Raw genomic sequence first — 10,257 nt, 5'->3', positions numbered from 1 at the left:
CGAATATATGTAGCGCTACACAGGCATGCTTTGTAGGCACAAAGATAAATACTGGCGCCAAAACCTCTGCGTCAGTAAATAAATTTAAAAAAAGCGCCCCGAGTTTCAATCACTACATTTTCATACATTATCCAACGAAGTAAATACAAATTCCGTATTGTTCATCTTCGAATGTAGCAGAATTTCAATATACTATGAAAACCCGGCTGGCAAGACTGTTTGGGATGTTTGTCAATATGGCCAACTATACGTTCTGAATTTTTTCCTACCTGTGAGAAGAGACGGTTGCTAATAGGAACCTGATGAAATGTGAATCACATACAATATTCTCTTCACCATAAGAATAATACGAATATAAACATTTTGCCATGTATTCTTTCGTGTTTGCTTCTGTCTCATTTAAATCCTGTCTGCCTAATAAACTACGAAACTAGAGTGAGACAACAGCAAACGCAGGAGAAAATACATATCGTGTCATGTTTATATTCGTATTATTCTTATGCCTCATAGTGATACAGTCAGAAATGAAGCACGGCAACTGACTAGATTTTTAAATCTAAGATGACTCAAATTTCTGTGCAGAATTTGATGTACTAAAGAAGCGGCCGCAAAGATTTTCAAACGGAGAAAAATTTTTGGCTACTCTCGTTCAGAACATGTTCTGTCATACGCAGTCTATTATTTGGTTCTTGCTGATCATTATCAAAGAAAGCAGCGTTGTAAGTAACAACAAATAGCAGTCTCTTGCCATTGTTTCGCTAATGAGACGATTCCTCTCTCTTTTCTTCAATAGTAAGCGGCGGTAGCGCGCGCAAAAGCAAGCCATGCCGTGAGCGGCGACAGGCCGTAAACACACACTATCAGAATGCGACAAACAATGCATGACACAGTATAGTAATGCATTTTCAGCTTAGAGTGACGTAAACACCTATAACAAAGAAAACGGCACTTATCAGATCAAAGCAACATAAGCAATCGATTCAAACCAGATGAAGCACGTGAAAAAGGAAGGGTACCCGTATAAATACGGACAGAGCGCCTGACGCATAGCAAGGGCTGCCTGGTAAAGCTTAACTGCTAAGCTTACGACTCGAACCAAACTACTGTAGGTGTATCATCATTCATTCGACCTAAATTGTCTCTCATATTACAATGGACCAACTTTGTTTCGATTTGGAGGTGCGGCCTAAAACTTTTCTCTCTCCTTGAATTTCAAGTCTCAAATTTCAGGTGCGATTTAGATTCGGGAATTTTTTTTTCCTTTATTTCGAGTCTCATTTTTCAGGTGCGGCTTAGATTCGAGTGCGGCTTAGATTCGAGTAAATACGGTATGTGCATGATGTAGTTACTAAAAAAAATTCAGGATATTTCACCACGGTTAATCAATAACTTGCAGTAACTCAAATTTTAACATATTTATGTCAGCCTCTTAAAAATCATCACTGGTGTCAGACAGTTTTACACTGGATCATTCAATCTATTATTAAAGAAATATCTCTGTGAACCAGGACAGATAAGGAAACCAAGCCGGTATAATCCAACCATTTAACCCTTGAGCTGGCGCACCTTTGTATAAAGTGCAACAAGCACAAATGTGTACCATTCTATTGTTGCTTTACAACTGTGAGCCCATACCTATTCGTACATTATCACTTCGGTTACCCAGTGCTCAGTTGTTCTGTCATATGTCCAAGTAATCACCAGTAATATGTAATAAACAGTGAGCTAGTTAAGAAAAAATGTACAATCCATGGAAGAAAATCACCCAGATTCTGAGCTAGTAACACAATCCCACAATGAGGCAGTGGTGTATGAGATAAACAGGAGTCTAATAAGAGTTTGGCTGTGATCTGATATAGAGTGTCATTACTGTGGAGTAATACTTGTACATGGCATCAAAGTGATATAACTAAAGTTTATTTTATAATGTTTTAGTTAAACAGTGATTTAGCTTGTGTACAGTAAGTTTATTTTACCATTGTTTAATTAAACTAAAATTACACTGTGATTTTGCTCATTCATGTTTACCTTGGTATCACGGACACAGCTATACTTTGAATGTGTACAAAGCGTGCCATGCCACCACTCATGTTACATAAAGCTGGATGCCCACTTGAGGGTTAACATGCTACAGACACCCACCATTATTTCATTATCATAAATATAGACTTGTGGGTGCACCGTAACAGCTCGTGAATTTATCAACTTTCACTTTTGGTAAAAGATTTTATTATTTATTATTCTAATTACACTGCATCCAGCCAGGAATGTGTGTACTTCTTTCACTTAAAGTAAATTTATTCATGAGTGAAACCTAAGGACCAACAACATAGTTAATATTGTAGACCAATTGCTCATATTTCTGAGAAAGTGGTAGGTTTAGTTCAAATGGCCAGAATCCAAAAGCTATTGATTGATTAAGATCAAGTTTCAAGATACCAACCATTTTATTAGACTGTAATATTTAAAATTCGGTTCTGATAATAATGAGATCGAAAATTTTCCAAACACAATCATGTTTTCAGATTTCCCATATTTTGGCTCTTATAGTAAATATTAGAAGTTTAACCTTTTGTTTGATAAATTATAAATTGCAGCTCTCTTAGAAGCAAGGGAATTTTTACTGAACTTAAAGATACAGTATAAGTATGATATCAAAGTGTAGTGCCTTGTGATTCTGTAAAACAAGCAGATACAAAACATTGGGTACAGGAAGCAAATGCTCCTAAAAATATGGGCTCATTACTTTTACAATTTCTTACTGTTGTATTATTAATTAATGTAGCATGCTCTTGTAAATCCCTAAAAACCTTGAAATGACATATTCCTACTAAAGAGTGAGATTGTAAATAGACAAACACAAACTGCAAGGAGGCAGTTGCGAGTTAGCAGTGGCTCAGTCGCAGTCAAGTTACAGTTGGGGTTGGTGAATAGCATGAACTATGTTTAAAATTTTGTGAAATGTACCACACAGGAATACTGTCAGAATTATTGAGAATATGTTAATGTTATGATAATGATAGGTGAGTAGAATTACACATCGAGCATTTAACCATGAACTTGTACGTAACTGAACAATGAACAGTTATTATGTTGTATGTATGTCATAACTGGATGAGTGTTTATTTTATTTTACACGCCTGGTTGCATAGGACCAAATTGAGGAGCAAATCTGCAAGGTCATGGAACGTGGCAGTACATAGAATTACAACATAAAAGTAATAACAGATAAAACAAAATGTTAATGAAACTAAAAAAATTACAGTCCATAAGTTTGTTTAAATTCAATCAACAACACAACACAGGAATCACCATAATTTTCAATGAACTCCTTGGCAGAATAGAAGGAGTGACCCATGAGGAAACTCCAGTTTTGATTTGAAAACACAGGTATTGCAGCTAAGATTTTTGAATTCTTGTAGTGGCTCTTGGAAATGAATAGGTATCAACAAGAGGTTGTGAACTTACACCACTTATTGCCCAAACCACCCATTTCTGAGCCAAAAATATCCTTCGAGAATGGGAAGAGCTACCTCAAAATATAATACCATACATCTTAAGCAAAAGAAAATAAGCAAAGTAGATCACATTTTGTGTCAAAGTATCAGTTACTTCAGATGCCATATGAATAGTGGAAATGGCAGCATTAAGTCTTTGAACAAGATCCTGAATGTGGGCTTCCCACAATTGTTTACTATCCATTTGAACATCTAGGGATTTGAACTGTTCAGTTTCACTAATCATATGCCCACAATGGTAAGACAGAGATTTAGGAACCAGGTTTTAAACTATAAGACATATCCAGGGGCAGATGTGGACTCTGACCATAATTTATTGGTTATGAACTGTCGATTAAAACTGAAGAAACTGCAAAAAGATGGGAATTTAAGGAGATGTGACCTGGATAAACTGAAAGAACCAGAGGTTGTAGAGAGTTTCAGAGAGAACATTAGGGAACGAATGACAAGAACGGGGAAAGAAATACAGTAGAAGATGAATGGGTAGCATTGAGAGATGAAATAGTGAAGGCAGAAGAGGATCAAGTCAGTAAAAAGACGAGGGCTAGTATAAATCCTTGGGTAGCACAAGAGATACTGAATTTAATTGATGAAAGGAGAAAATATAAAAATGCAACAAATGAAGCAGGCGAAAAGCAATACAAACGTCTCAAACATGAGATCAACAGGAAGTGCAAATGGCTAAACAGGGATGGCTAGAGGACAAATGTAAGAATGTAGAGGCATATATCGCAATGGGTAAGACAGATACTGCCTACAGAAAAGTCATAGAGACTTTTGGAGACAAGAGAACCACCTGTATTAATATCGAGAGCTCAGACGGAAAACCAGTTCTAAGCAAAGAAGTGAAAGCAGAGAGGTGGAAGGAGTACATCGAGGGTCTATACAAGGACAATGTACTTGAGGGCAATATTATGGAAATGGAAAAGAACACAGATGGAGATGAAATGGGAGATATGATACTGCATGAAGAATTTGATAGATCACTAAAAGACATAAGTTGAAACAAGGCTCCGGAGTAGACAATATTCCATTAGAACTACTGATAGCCTTGGGAGACCCAACAGTGACAAGACTCTTCCATCTGGTGAGCAAGATGTACGAGACAGACTTTAAGAAGAATGTAATAATTCCAATCTCACAGAAAGCAGGCATTGACATGTGTGAAAATTACCAAACTATCAGCTTAATAAGTCACAGGTGCAAAATACTAACATGAATTCTTTGCAGACGAATGGAAAAACTGGCATAGGCTGACCTCGGGGAGGTTCAATTTGGATTCTGTAGAAATGTTGGAACACGCGAGGCAATACTGACCCTAAACTTAAGACAGATTGAAGAAAGCCAAACGTACGTTTCTAGTATTTGTAGACTTAAAGAAAGCTTTTGATAATGTTGACTGAAACACTCTCTCAAATTCTGAAGGTGGCAGGGACCAAATACAAGGAGAGAAAGACTATTTACAATTTGTACAGATATCAGACAGCATTTATAAGAGTCAGGGGCATGAAAGGGAAGCAGTGGTTGGGAAGGGAGTAAGACAGGGTGGTAGCCTATCCCCAATGTTATTCAATCTGTATACTGAGCAAGCAAGACTTATCTTAGAAGATAGATTAAAGAAAGACAAACATATGTTTCTAGTATTTGTAGATTTAAATAAAGCTTTTGATAATGTTGACTGGAATACTCTCTCAAATTCTGAAGGTGGCAGGGACCAAGTACAAGGAGAGAAAGACTATTTACAATTTGTACAGATATCAAATGGCATTTATAAGAGTCCAGGGGCATGAAAGGGAAGCAGTGGTTGGGAAGGGAGTAAGACAGGGTGGTAGCCTATCCCCAATGTTATTCAATCTGTATACTGAGCAAGCAGTAAAGGAAACAAGAGAAAATTTGGACTAGGAATCAAAATCCATGGAGAAGAAAAAAAAATTGGAGGTTTTCCAATGACATTGTAATTCTGGCAGAGACACCAAGGGACTTGGAAGAGCAGTTGAACAGAATGGAGAGTGTCTTGAAAGGAGGATATAAGATGAACACCAACAAAAGCAAAACAAGGGTAATGGAATGTAGTCGAATTAAATCAGGTGATGCTGAGCGAATTAGACTAGGAAATGAGACACTTAAAGAAGTAGACAAGTTTTGGTATCAGGGGAGCAAAATAACTGATGGTGGTTGAAGTAGAAAGGATATAAGGCAAGGGAAGCGTTTTTGAAAAAGAGAAATCTATTAACAGCAAGTATAGATTTAAGTATCAGGATGTCTTTTCTGCAAGTATTTGTATGGAGTGTGGCCAAGTATAGAAGTGAAACATGGATGATTAAAATAGTTTGGATAAGAAGAGAATAGAAGCTTTCAAAATGTGGTGCTACAGAAGAATGCTGAAGATTAGATGGGTAGATTATGTAACTAATGAGGATGTACTGAATAGAATTGGAGAGAAAAGGAAAACGTGGCACAACTTGACTTTAAGAAGGGACCAGTTGGTAGGACACATTGTGAGGCATCAAGAGATCATCCATTTAGTATTGGGTGGAAGTGTGGAGGGTAAAATTCATGGAGGGATGAATAAATTAAGCATATGCAGAAGGATGTAGTTTGCAGTAGTTACTTGGAGATGAAGAAGCTTGCACAGGCTAGAGAAGCATTGAGAGCTGCATGAAATCAGTCTCTGGATGGAAGACCATAACAACAACACATGCCCATTGTTTGAAATTAAAATGTCGGATTTTGTTGACTTGTGTGTTAGAAACTATAAGAACTGAGTCTTACTGTGATTTAGCGTTAGTTTATTTTCTACAAGCCATGGACTTATGTCTTGAACTGCCCTATTTGAAACAGTGCCAATGTTGCATACAACATCCTTTACTACCAGGCCAGTGTCATCAGTAAACAGAAATATTTTAGAATCACCTGTAATACTAGAGGGCAAATTATTTATATAAATAAGGATCAGAGGCCCCAGCACTAATCCCGGGTGGCACCCCCCCTTTAACTGTGCCCCACTCAGACCCCACATCATAGCAATTCTCACCACAATATTTTGTGATCAACACAATCAAACACTTGGGTTAAATCAAAAAAGATGCCTAGCGTTTGAAACCATTTATTTAATCCATCCAGTATGTCACAGAGAAACAAGAATATACCATTTTCAGATATTAAACCAATTCTACATCTACATCTACATCTTCATACATACTCCGCAATCCACCATATGGTGCATGGCGGAGGGTACCTCATACCACAACTAGCATCTTCTCTCCCTGTTCCACTCCCAAACAGAACGAGGGAAAAATGACTGCCTATATGCCTCTGTACGAGCCCTAATCTCTCTTATCTTATCTTTGTGGTCTTTCCGCAAAATGTAAGTTGGCGGCAGTAAAATTGTACTGCAGTCAGCCTCATATGCTAGTTCTCTAAATTTCCTTAGTAGCGATTTGCAAAAAGAACACCTCCTTTCCTCTAGAGGCTCCCACCCGAGTTCCTGAAGCATTTCCGTAACACTCGCATGTTGATCAAACCCACCAGTAACAAATCTAGCAGCCCGCATCTGAATTGCTTCTATGTCCTCCCTCAATCCGAACTGATAGGGATCCCAAACGCTCGAGCAGTACTCAAGAATAGGCCGTATTAGTGTTTTATAAGCAGTCTCCTTTACAGATGAACCACATCTCCCCAAAATTCTACCAATGAACCAAAGACAAATATCCGTCTTCCCCACAACTGCCATTACATGCTTGTCCCACTTCATATTGTTCTGCAATGTTACGCCCAAATATTTAACCGACGTGACTGTGTCAAGCGCTACACTACTAATGGAGTATTCAAACATTACAGGATTCTTTTTCCTATTCATCCGCATTAATTTACATTTATCTATATTTAAAGTTAGCTGCCATTCTTTACACCAATCACAAATCCTGTCCAAGTCATCTTGTATTCTCCTACAGTCACTCAACAACGACACCTTCCCATACACCACAGCATCATCAGCAAACAGCCACACATTGCTATCCACCCTATCCAAAAGATCATTTATGTAGATAGAAAACAACAGCGGACCTACCACACTTCCCTGGGGCACTCCAGATGATACCCTCACCTCCGATGAACACTCACCATCGAGGACAACGTACTGGGTTCTATTACTTAAGAAGTCTTTGATCCACCCACATACTTGGGAACCAATCCCATATGCTCATACCTTAGTTAGGAGTCTGCAGTGGGGCACCGAGCCAAATGCTTTCCGGAAGTCAAGGAATATGGCATATGTCTGATACCCTTCATCCATGGTCCGCAAGATATCATGTGAAAAAAGGGTGAGTTGCGTTTCGCAGGAGCAATGCTTTCTAAAGCAGTGCTGATGCGTGGACAGCAACTACTCTGTCTCAAACAAATTCATTGTATTCAAACTGAGAATATGTTTGGGAATCCTGCAACAAACCGATGTTGAGGATATTGGTCTGTAATTTTGAGGATCCATCCTTCTACCCTTCTTATATACAGGTGTCACCTGTGCTTTTTTCCAGTTGCTCAGAACTTTATGTTGGGTAAGAGATTTATGATAAACGCAAGCTAAGTAAGGAGCCGATGCAGTAGAGTACTCTCTGTAAAACCAAATTGAATTCTAAAACTGAACAGTACATTTGATAGCAAATTATGTGAAATAGAATGATTAATTACCCTTACATACAGAGCCTTTCCACTAACTTTAGCAAAAACTGATGGCATAGAAATAAGTCTAAAATTGTCTACATTATCCATTTCTCCCTTTTCATAATGTGGCTTTACTACCTAGTACTTTAATCATTCAGAATGCTGATCATTCTTAAAGGAAAAATTACAAATATGGCTAAGCACTGGGCTACCACGCGCAGCACAGAACTTTAATATTCTGCTAGGTACTCCATCACTTCCATGAGAGTCATAGTATTTCAGACATCAGTCTTGAAAATGCATTTTCTGAGAGAGATATATAATCACCTGCAGAAACTAATTTTTTATTTAATTCACCAGCAATGCTCAGAAAGTGCTTTATAAATACTGTACATATATCTAACTTATCAGTAACAGAAATATTTTTAATGTGAATTGAATTTATATCGTCAACCTTGTGCTCCTGGTCAGACACTTCCTTTACAACTGACCCTGTGGTTTTAATTTCATCCTATGAATTGGCTATTTTATTAGCTTACCACATACTCTTTGCCAACCAAATAAGTTTTTAAGGACCTTAAATACTGTTTGTAATGTGCTGCTGTAGCTACTTCTAACATTCTGATATAATTCCCACTTTGTTCTACTTCTGTGTGATATCCTTATCCCACTAGTCAGGCACCCAGGCTGCCGTTTACTGCTAGTGCCCTGTTTAGATTGTTCTAATAGAAAGCATCTTCCAAAGAAAATGAGAAATGTGTTAAGGAAAGCATTATATTGGTCATCTGTGTTATTGAGACTATAAATATCCTGCCACTCTTGTCCCTTAATGAGGTTTAGAAAACTATTGCTGATGGATTGGATTTCCTACATAGTTTGTAATTATATGTAGCACTTGTTTGAGTACAAAAAACCTGTAGTATTAAAATTTGAAATTCCATTCGCCCTTGTACTAACAGAATGCCCATCTAGTAATGAAAAATGAATAAAAATATTGTCTAAGGTTGTGCTACTGTTACCCTGCACCTTGATTGGAAAAACACAGTCTGCATCAGATCATATGAATTTAGGAGATCTTCCAACATACTTTTTCTTGCAAAATCACATATAAAATTAATTTTGAAGTCACCATATACAATTAATGTTTGGTACTTTCTATAACATGAACCAAGAAGCGTCTTTAGCTTGAGCAGAAATGCTCTGAAATCAGAGTTAGGTGACCTATAAATAACAACAATTAGAAGTTAACTTTCATTAAATTCAACTGCCCCTGCACAGCATTCAAATACCCGTTCAGTGCAGTGCCATGTTATGTCTACGGATACAAAGGAAATACTGTTTTCACTAACATGGCCACTCCCCCACTCCAAAAAGAACTTCTTGAAAACCAGCCAGCAAGCCCTTGAATTGTCAAATTATTTAAGTGGTGCTCTGATACACCAATATTGTCTGAGTCGACATCTATAAGCAGTTCACCAACTTTATTTCTAATACCTCTTATATTTTGATGAAATAAGCATATTCCTTCATTAAATGGACACCTAACCTCCTTTGAAGGTGATTCCTTTGAAGGAGGACCTTCCTTTAAGGAGGAATATCTATCAGCTGAGTTTATTCAAAAAAAGAAACAGCTTGAACACCAACTACTACATGAATTTTTCCATGAGTGATCCCTCCACTGCTCACTACACTGTCACTTTGAGATTTGCCAGTCTTCCCTTCCCATACCTATTGAGGTGCAGAGCATGCCTTCCACCATCAGTGCCTTCCACAACCCCATGTTAACATGCCTAACAGCAGCATTAAGATGAGGCCTATCATGACGCTGAAACAGATGCACAAAGTGCCCACTAGTGCCGCCAGTTTGAGTAGCTACCTTTACCAGGTCACCACCTATATCACTCCCCTGCCTATCAAGACTATTCCCAGCTTAATCCACAGTCACTACCTGATGGTCTTTCATAAAATTCCTACATAACTCCCCTACGTTAACCATCACCTGAGCCAGCCCTGCGTTAGGCTTCACAATGCTGGTGACCTGGCACTCACTCCCCAACTCTTCCTGCAACTGCTGGCCCAC

Source organism: Schistocerca serialis, chromosome 3 (assembly GCF_023864345.2).
Source record: "Schistocerca serialis cubense isolate TAMUIC-IGC-003099 chromosome 3, iqSchSeri2.2, whole genome shotgun sequence".
NCBI lineage: Eukaryota > Metazoa > Arthropoda > Insecta > Orthoptera > Acrididae > Schistocerca > Schistocerca serialis.
This window is presented reverse-complemented; position numbering follows the sequence as displayed.